Source organism: Nothoprocta perdicaria, unplaced genomic scaffold (genome assembly GCF_003342845.1).
Source record: "Nothoprocta perdicaria isolate Ctin4 unplaced genomic scaffold, notPer1 scaffold_23, whole genome shotgun sequence".
NCBI classification, from domain to species: Eukaryota; Metazoa; Chordata; class Aves; order Tinamiformes; family Tinamidae; genus Nothoprocta; species Nothoprocta perdicaria.
This window is the reverse complement of record NW_020455455.1, coordinates 2,074,084-2,089,715: the sequence shown is the minus strand read 5'-3', so window position 1 is coordinate 2,089,715 and position 15,632 is coordinate 2,074,084.

Genomic DNA, 15,632 nt, shown 5'->3' with positions numbered 1-15,632 from the left:
ATCCCTATCCCTCTTTAATTCAAAAGAAAGCTTTTAACATTGTGATTTTGCTCATTTTCTGCCCCTTCTGCCTCTGGATGGTCTTCCATATGCTTGCCATATTTGGGAACCAATGGTCCCACTTGAGAAAAAGAGCATGATCTGACCATCCCTGACAAAGAGGAAGAGCAACCCTGGGTACAGTTTCTCAGGGCATCTTTGAAAAGCCTTTGCCTTTATCCTTTCAATTCATTTTATTTCAAAAGCCATTTATCATAGTGTAGACATTAATGTGGATTCCCTGTTTTGGAGTCTGGGGTTTTAATCACAGACCAAACCTAGCTAATTGGCCAGGGAAGTACGATGGATTAACACATTCAGACACACGGCCAAAAGTAGGTTCTCTTCTGCCCCAGCTCAGAATTACTGTGTCAGACTCAGTTCCAGTTTGCTCAGAATGATTCCAGCATTTCAAAATCAAATGCTGGTACATCAAAACCAGGTGTTGCTATACATTGCCAAMTATCTAGCACAAAATTAGCACTGCTAGGCTATATCATAATGTGATTTTAAAAGCACTTAAAATTGAAATATCCAGTAAATGCTTAAGGGTTTAGATTTAGCAGTTAATGACATCTTGTTTCTGGGGGCAGAATTTGTTAAAGAAAATGGACTACTGCATTTAAGCATAAAATTAATAGTATGCAAAATAAAATATGCACACACATTCTGCAAAAGTAGAGAATTTCTGACTGTGAAATCCAAAGTCTTCCTGGGAAAAAAAAATATTTTCAACTAACTGGACACCATAGGGGTTACACTAACCCTTCTCTATTATAGTTTGAGTCAGTAACAAATTTATAACATTAAAAAGGCAGGATTGCTCAATGTGTTTTGTGAATACCATTAGCTTAAAACTGATGAAAAGAAAATGTTTTTCTACTATTTTCATTTTCCTTCCTTTCTTTTCTGTGTCAGTTTGACAGGACTTTGCATATAGTCAGCTTCATTTGACCCTTGTAATATAAGATATTACATCTRTTATTATGATTCAAAATCCTGTGGTAGGTAGAAGTCTTTCTAAGAGGACACTGTCATAACTGCAGTAACAGACACACAGAATACAGATAATACTTTCCATTAAGAACTCTAAAGGAAAGGAAAACCTTTCCTGTGTCATCAAACTTTTTCTTGCTTTTCAAAGTAATAATGTTACTGAATTAATTTATATGGTATTCAAGTTCTCCTGCACACTGGGCTTATTCCTGATCTCAAGAGGAGATGCATTTTTTTTATATATATGATATAAACTTGGATCATATTAAAAAATGACAAGGGAATAATCAGATACTCAGCTAATTTTAACAGAAAGAAGAACTGAGGAGTACCTAAGCAGGGATGCTCCGTGAAAAAATGGAGATATTTGAAATGAAAGCTGCCTATATGCATTTAATATTCCATGTGACTGCACTCTGCAGTAATCTATGTAGTGTGCCAAATCTTCAGTTTTGAATCAAGTAAACTCCCACAGAACTCCCACGAATAACTGGACATTTTCCCACGGCAATTTGCCCTTCATCATGTAATGTGTGTGCAAGCAGGAGTATGTTTTCATATGCCTATTTATGTTTGACCTTTTGAAAACTAGTCCTTAAACAATTTGCCCCAAGGATACAGAATGAATCAGTGATTCGTGTAAATCATAATTTACTGTCACTTCCAGTTTGGTCACTTCAGCTTTTCCATATGCAATACCCTAGTCATAGCACAATAACAGCAACCTAACATTATGTCAGATTAGTGTACACCTATTTTTATTTTCTGCCATGTTTCATACATCTGTGAGGTTTTAACTTCTTATTCTCTAACATTTAAAACAGAAAATTTACATCTCTCTCTATAATGCCCTCATATCATTCCCCTCAGTGTAATGTCACAAGGAATTATTGTTCTGCTTCATGTACAATTTCATTTCCTTTTTGATTGGCATTGTGTTGTATTGTGTTTGTCAGAAATTTCCACATTTACATTTTTATACCTGCATGTATTTTCAGAATAATTATAATAAAAAAAAATCCAACAAAATTATTAATGCAACTAATTGAGTGGAGAGATCTTTATGTCCTGAACTCCATCTTGTTGTGTGTGAGAATTGTAYCTCTCTAACGTCAAAACAAAGAAACAAATAAAAACCTTTGAACTAAGCTTTCTCCTTGGATGCCACATGGTGATTTAGATTTGTCTCACTTGGTATTTTTTTTTCTTTGGCTGAATGAAGGAGAATCTGGTGTAAATAGTACCATGCCTGGATATGTTTAGTAATCTGCCCTTGCATCATTATGTAAAAGCTTTTATCTGAGTTAATTAAAAAATCAAAACATAATGAGTTAAGTTTTCCAGATGTAGCAGAGTGTTTCTTATTCAACAGAAAAAGATGGGTCTTGTATCACTAGAAAACTCAGACAAAACTAGGGAGCTCAATCTCAGATGCTGTATTTGTCCCAAGAAAGCCATTTGGTTGTCTTCACCTGTGAGTGTAAGCTTTGAAGAGTGAAAGATATTTCTTCTGAAGGACACTGACAATCATTCTTTTTCCAGCTCAGTTCTAGAGTTTCACATGATTTTAGCTGACACAATGAAGGGACTGAGCTTGAATTATCATTGGCAGAATACAATGTGTCATTTTTTCTATAGTTTTTATTGAACAAAAATGCAAAATGGTTTTGAAAGGTCTGAAAGGTATTCTATATAAGAAGAGATTAAGGTGTGTAAATAAATTAATAAATGTTCTCACTAATGCACACAGTTACTTTCTAGTGTAAATGGCTTATGTGGCTGAAGACTGTGTTTGATAAAGAGTTTTTACCTGCTCCATACATAGAAGTAGTAAGGGTCAAATCTTAACTCCACTGAAATAGGTGAAAAGATCCTACAGGCCTTTAGATCATTTTTAAGACCTCAGGATCCTGTTACAGAGCAAGACAATGCTGTATGTTTATGTGTTCACAACATGACATAAACTATTTACCGAATAGGCAGTAAAAGCGTGAGGGGTGCCTGCGAGCCCTTGATTGGGTGATGAGGTGATGAGAGCATACGTGGTGTCATGACAAAGCATTTAACGCCCACCACATAAAGTGCGAATTTGATATCTAGTTCCATAAGGCTGCCTTTTTAGTGGAAGTCAATGCTCCCATGAAGAGAACTGCAGTGAAAACATCACCAGCTTCCCACAGTCAGCAGTAAGAGGGTCAGGAATCAACTACATGGGTATTTTGAGGATCTATAGTCTTGACTAAAGCACCTCATTTGGCAGTAGGGCAACTAATACTTTGATGGGGCCTCATCACATAAAGCAAGTGTTTCCTTTAGTGTCTGATTCTGTCTAGGATGGAAGGAGTGATTCTGACCAAAGCAGTCATGAGAGTTTCATGATAAACCACCAGACTCTCTTACTGRGTTGTCCTTAAGGTTACTACCCATATAGACTCCTTCATAATCCAAAGGTTACTATTGTTATTTAAGTTTTACAATTGGCAAAAGAAAGCCCCTAGCTTTACTATTCTGCTTTTAGAACAGCAATCTTCTAAGTAATATTTTGAAAATACAAGCATAGACGAAAAAGCACTGAAATGTTAAGAACATGAAGAACATGAAGAAGCTTTTTCTAGAAGCAGATTCTCTAGCTGAAGCATGATCAATGCACTTCTTGTGATATTTGGATGCTAATGTTGAATGATAGTTTTTGAGTCAAAAGAGAAATCTGACATCTGGTTTTGGTCTTGAAAAGTGGAAGACAAGGATAATAATGTCTGCACAGCATCATAAAAGTAAAAGGTAATTAAGGTAATARTATATGTTAGTGGCTTTTCAGATTTTATTTTGTTTGCTAGTCAGGTGAGGTTCTAAATTTGTGTAGAATATGTCTATCTAATGAGAGAGAAGAGAGTGAGAACTTATTTTTACTAGTGAAAATACAGATCATAAAACTAAATAATTAATGCAATGTAGTTTGATTCCTCAGTGTGGAACCCTAGGTTTTATATTTTGCACAATACCCAAAAGTAATTCAACTTTATTATTGAAAATAAATGTCTTAATTTCAGCTTACAAATTTTATAACTGCATGGAATGTCAGTATATTCTCATAGAAAAACAAAAATATTTATATTCTATAATTATAAATGTAATTACTTGTGTATAAACTAAAAAAACTTATATGAATAATGAGTTTCTAGGGTCAAATTTGCAATGTGATAAACATTTGCATGCAACTATTAATTAAATGTGTGTGTCATACTGAGGATATTTAAGAGGATTACTTTTTAAATAAAGAAAATTAATACAAAGTAGAACTCAAATTGTAAGAGTTTTTAATTTATTATTAAGTTTCTTCTATAGACTACAATATTAACAAGCTGTTGTCTCTTAAGTAATGGAGCAGGAATAAGTAATTTAAGAAAGAGCTCATCTTTTTCTTATGCATTAATGTATAAAATTATTCAGCTACTCCTAGCCAAACATGCTAAAGAGGCAATGTGGCAGCAGTATAACCCATGGTCTGGAGAATAATGAYTTTAACTCTAGAATTTACCCAAAAGGCAGAGAATTATGGGGTGACCTGGTACTGTTGCTCTGTCCTTCTCCCCCCCCACATACGTTTATATATTTATGTAATTTATGTATGCATTTTTCTCTTGATTAGGGTTAGACCAGATGATCTCCAGAGGTGCCTTCCAACCCCAACTATCCCTTAGGCTAAGGTCGAATGGGAAATTCTCTTCCTCTTCTCTCCCTTTTCCACAACTTCCTGTTTGTCTCAAAATAAAATGTTCCTATTCCTGATTAAGTGGGGGTTGATCACTATAGTTCCTGGTCCCTGTCACATCTCCTGAGGCTCAGACATCTCTGACCAAAGGCCAACTCTGATTCAGTACRGCTGCATAAACTTGGCTCAAACTGCTAAGGACACCACTAGGTTGTGAGAGAGCTGAGAGAAAGCACGTAGCCTGGAGTCATATGAGATAAGAAAAGTAAAATTGCAGACAGTGGTAAGATTGTTCAGATGGGAATAGGAGGCAGTTCAAGGATTGAAGAGAAAGAATATTGACATTAAAAGGGATAAAATCCTATGAGAGAAAACAAGGAACTGGAAGCTGCCAGCTCAGCAGCCTAAAGGATCAACCCCCTCAAGGTGCAATTTCCATTGTGAAACCAGCCMTTCCCAATCTGACTAATAACTAATTGTCCAGTCGAGGATTCATTTGGGTGAACAAACATTCCTTTGTTTAGGAACAAAGATTTCCCACCTACATTTCCCCTGGTTACATTTTTAAATGACACATTTAYAGAGAAATTGCAAAATAGGGTCAATCTGTTTGGAAGATTTTCACATTAGAGAAGATTTCACTTTGACAAACTAAACAGTGTCTACTTGATTATTTTTAATTTTTTTGTTACATATTTTCATTTTAAGAAAATTGAATTTATCAGTGAATGTCATTCAGATGTATTCCAGTAATCAAAGATGGTAACAGACTTTGGGTTGTTAACCAACCCAAACATGGATATTACTTACCCTTTAGGTTCCTAAAGCAATTGAATCTAATTTTTAATTAATGTAACGATTCTACTCAGTCTTTATTGGTGTAGGAAAAGGGTTAAGAAGGGAACAGGTCTGATGTCAGCATTATCACTGACTGTGAAAATTTACCCACTGTCTGTGAGTAAAATAAGCATACATTTGTCACTTCGTTTGCTGGGAATGGCATAATTCTTGCTGATTAGTGAATGGCTAAAGAGTGCCCCTTCCACTTTGCAGCCTTTACGCTTCATCCATCTGTCAAAATGAGAATAGTGAGAGCGGAGAGAAGCACAGTCTATGGATTTGCTCCCATCCATCTTATTCTATAATGAACGAGCAACACAATATACATACAAGATGTGCACAGTATTGTGTTGAAAACACGGTATCATTTACAGAAGTGCACCTGATAAGGCACAGAGCATGTTACAAATGACTGTGGGAAGCAATGAGATACTGCTCCAGACTTCTGAATAGATGGGCCTACAGGGATTTGTGATCACTGTGAGCACGCAGTGATACACTCTATCACTTCCTTTCTCCACTTTTCTTTGTGATAAGAAGAATATATAATCTGAACTCCTAAGAATACCCTCTCTGCAAGCCACTGTCAGCAGCCCTGAAGAATCTGTGAATTTGAATAGTGACCTTGAAAGTTACCTTTGGGAGGCACAGCATTAAAAGTGAATGCCAAAGCCTGTTGATGTGATACAGGGATTTTCAAGAATCAAATCAGTGCTCTCTAGTCTTCATGTGAAGATGTAATCTGCTCAAATGGGTGTGAGACTAGGAGTTTAAATGTTTCTGTATACATTCAGCATCAGCAAAGCTGCCATTATTATTARGAAAAAAAAGAAATTTAAGATAATCATTTGATATTATTTATTCTGGAGATTTCATTCAAGGCTAATAACTATCAGTCACCTTTCTAAAAAAAAAGAGTTRCAGTACAGTCTAGCTTCTTTCTATCCTTTTCATTTTTTTTAAATGATTTTCTAGTTAAGCATCAGAGAGAAGCCTTTAAATACATAATTGCCTCTCACCTTTGCGCTTATTGATTCTTCTGTTTATTCATTATCTGTGAGTTTACCTTCCAGTGTTGTAATACTTAGATGTTCTCCACAGCTGTATTTCTACCTAGTATTTGAAGCAATAGATGCATAGAGATGCTACCTAGAGAAACCTCTACTTTCACTGATTGCTGTCAAATGCGGAAACCGGTTCTTTGGAAGGTCACTAAGGTGATCACCTTATAACTGATCCCAATCACTCACAACCAGTAACTTAAGCAGGCAGGCTACTAAACAGAGAGAAGGGTGACGCTATATAGTAATTTAGGGACTAGGAATAATCTTAGTTCTGACAAGTGAGGAAGGTTTACGGTTGTCTTTTGTTTACTTTTGCTTTCCTCTCTGTTTGAGGTGTAGCGTGTGCTCAGCATTTGCAATTSAAAACGATGAGCCTGTGGTCAGTGTTTGCAGGTTGCTGTGACAATGTTCTTTGCAAACTGCAACTGTTGTGAAAGAGAAAAATACAACAACACAATTTCTACTTTTTTTCTTCATGCTTTTGATTCTAGAAAGATTTGCTCGCTGCTGGTTAACAGTGTAATAATATCAGATATAATTTTCTTTCAATACAGCTAACCAGTAATATCCACAATTAATTGGTTTAGGTATCTTTCCCTTCACATCCAGAAACAGCTCTGCCACTATAATTCTTGCTTTATCGATATAACCAATTGCCCAATAGATAACCAATCTATGTGAGAAACTAGATCATACATTTCTATCTTCATGAGAAGAATGAAACTGCTAACACTTTCTAGTGGCTTTAAATTAAAACTAAAAAAAAATTCTCAAGCGTTTCTGTTGTTTGGAAAAAAAAAGTCTAAGCACCTTATACAAAGGAAGAAGGGAACAAAAGAACTTGTGTTTTGGTACTAAATTTTCTAATGTGATTGCTTAAAAATGGGTTGAAGCTGTATATTTCTTTGAAAGTTTCTTTTGCCTTTTCTCTAGTCAAAGAAGAAGAACCTCCCTCAGATATTTCACAGCACATAAAAATGTCTGGGAAACTCCAATACAACTACATCAAACCAAGTTGCTGAGACAACAGCTTAGATATACTTACAGCCTTAAAAGAGACAAGGACCTCTGAGTCAAGCATGTTATGTTCATCTATAGGAATTTATAGCTGCAATCTGAGTTGGAAAAAAAAAAGACACAGTCTAAAAACAGAAATTTCATTTCACTTTGACTTCCTACTATTTATGACATGATCAAGTCATTTAAAGCATTCAAAAAGTCAATAATAATTATAAAACTCATAATAATTGCCACAGGAATTTTTAAGATATTCTAGAAGCAATACATATCAGGGGATTACATAGACAGCTACCTAATTACTATCTTGATATGAATTTGGAGACAAGATTATGTTTTTAACTGGTAAATCTTTCCTTTTATAGGTATCATAGGAAAGCATGATCTTTAAACTTTGGAATATGATAGTTTTTAAATGTTAGGAAAATATATTTTTTCAGTAACAGAGTTGCTGTCTTTCACATAGGGACTGTCAATACTACTTTTTAAAATAAATTTTTAGCAAAGTATGATATGAAAATGTCTAATATGAACACAGATATTAGCAGTTGAACTGCAATGAAGTGTCCAGTGGAGTTGTCTTGTTTCTGGGATTACATTGCAAACCTCTAAAGTTTTAGAGTGTTTCCTTAGGGGTTGTTGGTGAAAAATTCAGAGGGAGCATGTAAAGTAGCAGAAATCAGGCATGGCAAATGCAGATAAGATAAATGATGATTCAAGGCAAAGTTTGTGCATGCTAAGTCCACAAAATTAGATGCTCTAAAGGGACTGGAGGTTAGGATGATGATCAAATAATTCCAGAGCAATTATTTTGCTAAACTGATAGTGTAAGTAAAAATCTTAGAATTAAAGACAAGAAGAATTGGTTAACAGTAACCTAGTACGTGGCAATGTGTGACATCGTAAAAAGCACAGGAGAAACCCCTATGCAGTCATTACATTCTTCTTTAAGTTATAGCATTCAGCTCTGTTGACTCTCCTGCAATGAAGTATATTGTAAAAGCAATCTCTGAGAGGCTTTTGTGGACTATGTCTGCATGAAGCTGCAACGCGTTGTCTCTTTGTCTTCCTCTCTTGGCTACAATTCATATTTATGTTAATGACATACCTGGAGCCAACTCCAACCCACTAAATCTGGTCAGCCCTGGCAGGAAGGCTGTGCATGGGGAGCTACTCTCACTCCTTTTGGAGATGTATCTTGAGGGTCAAGTTACATCTTGAGGATCTGAGCTGTAGTTCAGAGTTGTCTCCTTATTCCAGGACTGGATATCTAGAAGCTGTGTATAACCTTCAGATTTCTACATTTAAATTAATAAGGTTGGTCCTTCAATTCAGATTGCACTGGTGTGTGTCTTTGGAGTCATAAATGCAAAACCATGACAATCTGACTGATTATTGTTATATTTCAGTCCAGAAAATGTATTTGCACCTCTTCTGCTTCATTACCTGCCTGCCATTCTTGCTTGTTTGGCCCGTTTTACACAATTAAACTGGGACAACTAGTGGGACAAGTTTTGAACTTCCATTCTTTAAGATAAGTTTTGCAGTGTTGAGTATTCTGAACCATATTTAGCATGGCCTTTTAAATTCTGTACGCTGTCCCTTTGAAAGCACAAGATGTATTGGAAGCACAGCATTTTTTAAAGTGCATTTCTGATGATGATGCCCTGTGCCAGCATTTTAATGTCACAAGGTCCCTGTTTCTGAAAAAGTTAAATAATTTTTACAAAGGTATATTAAACATATACAGCTTTAAGAGTTTCAGCTTCTCCAAGTATCAATATATTGTCTCCCTGTTGATATATTATCACCTTATGAAGGTCCTCTCTGTGGTGCACTTAACACTTCAAACGATGACTGAACATGTTGGAAGATGGTGACAAATGACATTTTTCAGGATCTGCACCAGAGAGAAAGGAGTAGGAGCAGAAACTGTGATTCTTGAGGTGATAGTAGACATACAAGAACATGTATAGATATAGACTGATGCAAACATGTTACATATATACATACTTATATATTTTTACTGTCATATTAGGAATCATTGATTAAATATTTATATATCAGTGCATGCCAAATACATGAGAAAGCACAATTTGAATATTTGAAGCCAGTAGTGCATGTGCCTAATACTCAGTTCAGCTCCAAGGATTTAGTATAATATTGAAGTCTGTAATAATTTGAATGTTTGATGGCCCAGTGATGTAGTATGAATTTAATCAAGCTACAGTGCAAAGAGAGTTGGTTAACTTGGCTCCCAACTCATGTATGCTGTCTGAATGGAGTTACTAATAGTATTTTCTGATTCCTTTCCTCTCTTTGCCAATTGCACCAACAATTTGGCATGCATAGTAAGAAGTTATTATGGATTCTGCAGCAGGCTTCCTGTTGCATAGTGCAGATAACACAAATCTTGTTAACAGTCTGACAAAATATAAATGGCTTCATAATAAACTGCCACCCCTTTAATATCTCAACAACTTCAGAAATGTTATCTGGCAACTGCAGGGGGGGTTAAAGTTATGCTTTCAGAAGGCTGAATTTTAGCACCATGCTTGCATATATCTCTCTCAAAAAAATGAATGTTTCTTTTTTCCACAGCACAAAGCAGTAATTAAACTTAATCTTCTGTATCAAACACAAGCATGTCCATTCATTTAATTATAGTTATGTGGAGAATGCAGCATAGTTTTAAAAAATGGTCATACTTTACATTTCTAAAAGAATTAACAAAACCAAAACTGTTTCTGATTCTCAGTACTTTCATGGCTAAAAGTGCCCAAATGATCTCGCAGTCTTATCCACATATTGTCTGTGCATGTGCAAGTAGTAATGTAAGGTGTCTGACCCAGGCTGAGGTCCCACCAGGGGTGAAGATATTGGAGACCTGCAGGTTGAAGAGAAGAGCAAGGGTCTAGTGAGATGGCTTGAGTATTGGAAAACGCTCTAGAGACGGAAAAGGAAATCTGTTCCAGGAGAGAAGAGAGTGCAGCTGTTTCAACCGTAGCAAGGCACAGATGTAGACTCCTCATGTGCTGCTGCTTCCTGCTCATTCCTGCTACAGGTAAGCAGGACTGCCTGGAGCATAAGAGCACTGGAAATTGAGGCCGTAGGAAGAACCAAATTGTATAGGGCATGAGAACGGGTATTGGGAAAAGGGCCTTAAAATCTGCCACTCAAATTCCATGAAGAGAAAAACAAGATTAAAAATAACAAACACCCCAAAATAAACTTCAAATCATTAACTGCTCCCAAGTGAAAAGCCAACTTTCCCTTACTGATATCTTTTTATGTATGTTGGGTATAATGGGTACAAATGCTGAAGTAAGTCGGAAGTTGCAGACTTCCTAGTCATTTTCAGAATCAGACCTTGGATTCCTTTCACTGAAATGACAATTCCTGAATAAGAATTTACGACTGGTTAGAACTCAAATGCTGTCATATTCCCCATCTGCATTATTTATTTAAGATTTTAAATTTCCTACAAGCTTTAAATATGACAGAAGTGGCATTGGTGAAAATGCTTTAAGTATTTTTGTCCCAAATAGCATCACCAGTTGTATTATACTACTTTTTTTTTTTTTTTCCCCCAACACAGTTGATGATGCTATTTGTGGTAGACCAATATCCTGGGTATGTACATCACTGTGCTTCTAAGCAGATACTGCTTACAAAATGAGACTGGTATTGTACAAAAAAAGAAAAAAAAAAAAAAAGAAATGTTCTTAAGTATTTATGGGAGAGCTTAAGTAGCTGCTTTTTGCCTGTAGTCTATAGGCTTTGAGGTGACTTCATCTCTGGAGTAACACTTCTGAATTGTTTGACTGGAGATATGACTCATTTCCCAGATGGGAGTGCCAGAATCTTCTGGCATTTTGCTGTTGGCTTATGACTGGCCATCTAATTTCCAGGCGTTGTCTTGTGAAATGCATGGTGGCAATTCTTAAAACATGAGAATATGAATAAGAAAATAGCAAGAAGCAGCAATCATTCTTGCTTTGAGTGAATACCCTTGTTTCCTTCTGAATGCAGGTATTCATATGAAAAAGAGCCCTTCAGCAAACATTTGTGTGAACAAAAAGTCCGCTCATAAATAACAAATTATGAGAGTTGTAAACATGGTTGAATGGAATAGTCTCCTGGCATTCCAAAGAGTGATAGCAAATACTGGGTAAAAGGGAGCTAGCTGAAGAGTTCCCTTGTCCAAGGAGTTTCTTGGGAAGTACTGAGGTATTTCAGGGTAGCCTATGAGGACAGAGTAGTCTGTCTTTGGGAGGGTGCAAAACAGTGTTGTCTTCTGACAACAAAAGACACTCTAGGCAGAAGGGKTTTTATTTATTTATTTATTTWTAATTCTTGTAGATGGCTAACCTGTGTCCAGTTCTGTGCAGCTGCAGTGTAACATTGGACCTGATACTGAGTAAATGCAATGATAATTGTGTTACTTGGGGAACCGTCTAGATCAAAAGGTAATGCATGCTCGGGTTCTCCTGTAGGAAAATTTGGTAATTGTATTGCYTTCAGATCAAAAGTGAGGCAGGATATCTCTGACTTGGTTTCCAAGGAGACAAATATATTCCAGACTAGGAGAATGACAGATACTACGCTGGAACTAAATCATGGTTTTGACTCCTAGCAGAGAAATTTCATTTACTTTGGAGGCCTTGCTAAACATAGCAAGCTAGATACTGAGTAACGTGAGTTTGACAGACTTCTCAGAACTGCTTYGGTTTCAACAGGCCATGAATCAGCCTGGACAGCACTGATACCAGTGAATTAGCAAACCAAAGAACAAACTAGTGACACAACAGTCTGTACAATCCATTATTAGTGCACCTCCACCCTAGCTTTGGCGTAGGCCAACCAATATTCTCTCAGGCAGTATCAAAGAAAGCTTAAGGATCAAATACAGTCAAAGGATCCAAAAGGAAAATACATATGAAGTGGACTTACAATGTTCCAACCTACATTTTATGAAGGTCAGAGGAAGAATAGGCCCTCATTTGTTTTCTTTGCCAGCAGCCTCTTGAAATARCAGAGAAGAGCTACTTAGAGGCTTTTCAATGTCATGAATCTCTCCCAGAATTTAYAGAAACTGTTCTAACATGTATCTGGCCAACAGTGGTCCTAGAAAAGCAGTAGGTCGTCTCAAGACAAGTGAAAAGCAATGACCTCTGCCCTCTGGCACTACCTCATGAGAAATCTTCTAGGCCAAAACAATCTGTTGACCATACATGTAATTGTATGCTTTTTCTCTRTGCTGTCGCCTAACTCCATTTCTGTATAAAAAGAATAGAATCAATTTAAGGCAGAAATAAACCRGCAGTTTTTAAGATTAGACTAGGTTTGCTCATCTTTAGGGTTAGGTAGACACAGAAACTACCGTAGGCAGAAGGAGGAACAGACAGCAGTATTGGCTTCATTAGGAATTCATAGTCAATGCGGTTAGAGAAGTCTTAGTTACTGGAAAAAATRTTGATTAAAATTCATTGTCAATATTAATTGCAACATTGGTTGTCAATATATTGACAAACATATTGACTTTTTCTTTTGACRAAAAGAAAGAGCAACACTTTTTTCCTCCCTTCTCTCGTACCAAATTGAGAATTAACTTCAGTGACAATAAGTTCCCTTTCCAAAAAATAATCCTTWTTTTTTTTTAATTTTTCCCAAAATAATTTTCTGGTAGTGGTTTTCATCCAAAACAGACTACATGCATTCTGAAGGTATTGCAGAGTGCTGTATTAAATAAATGTTAGTTGTGCTGTGAGTAAGCTCATTGATGATGATGCTACTTGGTTTATACTAATACATTCAAACAGTCTTGGAGACTGACTTGTTTAYTCAAGATGTTGGGATAAAAGATTGCACAAGAGTTTTCCTCTATCTCTACCTACAGTAGTTAAATATTAACCATCTTTTAGTCGGCAAAGAGAAATAAAAGAACACTGACTGTAAATTAATCTCTTGAGGTGAATTTTCCTGAGCTTGCAGGTCCCSGGAGCAGTTTGAGGAATCTCTGGAAACCGGCATCAGCTTTGGCAGTGTTAGATAGGGCCTTTCTCAGAAATGTGCCTGGGTGATTGATTTGCCAGAGCTCACCGCAGGCAGAGGACGTGCAAGGAGGCAGGCAGACAGGAGCAGTTCACACAGTCACAGGGCAAGACTTTGGTCCCGATGCAGCGAGTAGGGAGAACTCCATGTCCCTGCATAAGTTGCCTCAGCTTCTGGTATCTGAACAAGAGGCAGTCAGGAAATCTGGCCTCATAGACATACCTACCCCTCCGTGTGCAAGTATTGCTTTATCATCTCACGTTCAACATTCACTTGTTCCTTTCCTTACGTTTTGCCCATGCTGTCAAACAAGGCCTCCAGACAGTAGTGAGAACCAGAAATGGTGTCTCCTGCCACAGGACCTCTAGGCTCTTCGCTACAGCCCAAATGAAATATTTGTAGACTTGCCTTGTGCTTCATGAGCAATAGCATCTCTTGTGGCCTTCTAAAGTCTAATGACCAAAGTATATCCTCATTTTAAAAGGGATATTCCAAATTGCCAATGATGATATTGTTTGTGGAGAGGGAGACTGAGCATTCAGGTAAATCAGAGCTGTGACTGAACAATTCCACCCCTGTCTCTGCTTGTTAATGAGATTATTCCTATCTCAAATTTAGCTCTCTAAAGTCTACGTTCCCTCTAAAATTGCAAAAGGAAAGAATCACTTCCTGAAGGTACCTACCTCTCCATGTGAAGAGGCCTATGTGATATACATCCATCCCATTCTATTTTTGACTAGAGGAATAGGCAAGCTTAGGTGTTTTTCCAAAAATTGAGTAATATTTTGCTATACTATTTTAACAAGTTGCTCTCTCACACAATTATCGTTTTGGCCTTTCAAACTTATCAGAAAGATACCTTTTATTTATGTGTATATGTGCACATATATATGAGTATTTATACAAGCAAAACAAATTTMTTGAAATGATTAAAACTAGTATAAAATTACTTTCTGCAGTTTTGCTACTGCTGCTACACGTCCAGAGAATACTAAACCTGCAGCTGGAAGRCAGTTCTCTGATACCTATCACGCTGAGGCAGTTTGTTGTTTAAGTAACTACTGTAATTATGTGGGAAGACAGGCTCAGGCAAAAGAGCTTCTTCCAAACCAGCATGCACTGTGTGGCTGACCACTCCAAAGCCAAGAATCTAGGATCTGAGAGCTACTAAAGGAGTAACACCTTGTTTTCCTATAAAGATACTTCTTGATCTGCCTTATTAAACACAGGGCAGAACAAAACYACAGGCAGTCTGCAGAGGTCTGTTTTGTGATCAAACTTGCAGAGGCTGCTTCAAGCATCCATAAATCTCCATGAAAGGAAATACTGTGTGAGCATCTTAATATACAGGTCAACATGTGTAGAGACAACCGGTTCAAAAATTGTGCGTTTATTTTTAGTATTTAAAAAYAAATTCTTCCTGAATTCAAATTACTGATAGCAGACTCTCACTGAAAGAAGCAGAAAAAAAAAAAACCCTACATTATCTTTTAGCTAAATTATCTAGTGACTGTAATGAAAAAGGATCCTGCTTTCCTGATGTGAAGTTATACTGTATCATGAATCATTCAGCATTAAAACAAATCAGGCATTGGATAAAAGTTAAACTTCACGCTGGGCTCTAATGGAGGAGGAGTACTCAAAACCAATTCCCCTTAAATTGCCCTTCTGTTAGACACATTAAAGTAATTCCCGCACTTGTGCAGACATGATAGATCATGTTGCCTGGAAATATTTGGGTTTTTAGTAAAAAGACTGAGTTTTAGAGCTTTTTRCCCTTAGTTCTCATTATAATACATACTTGTTTTTGAAAAACTTTTTTTTTTCTCCAAAAGTCTAATTGGATACGGAACTCTTTAGAAAGCTGTCAGTTTTGCTCCAATAGTTTATTATTCCTTTTAGCCTTATTG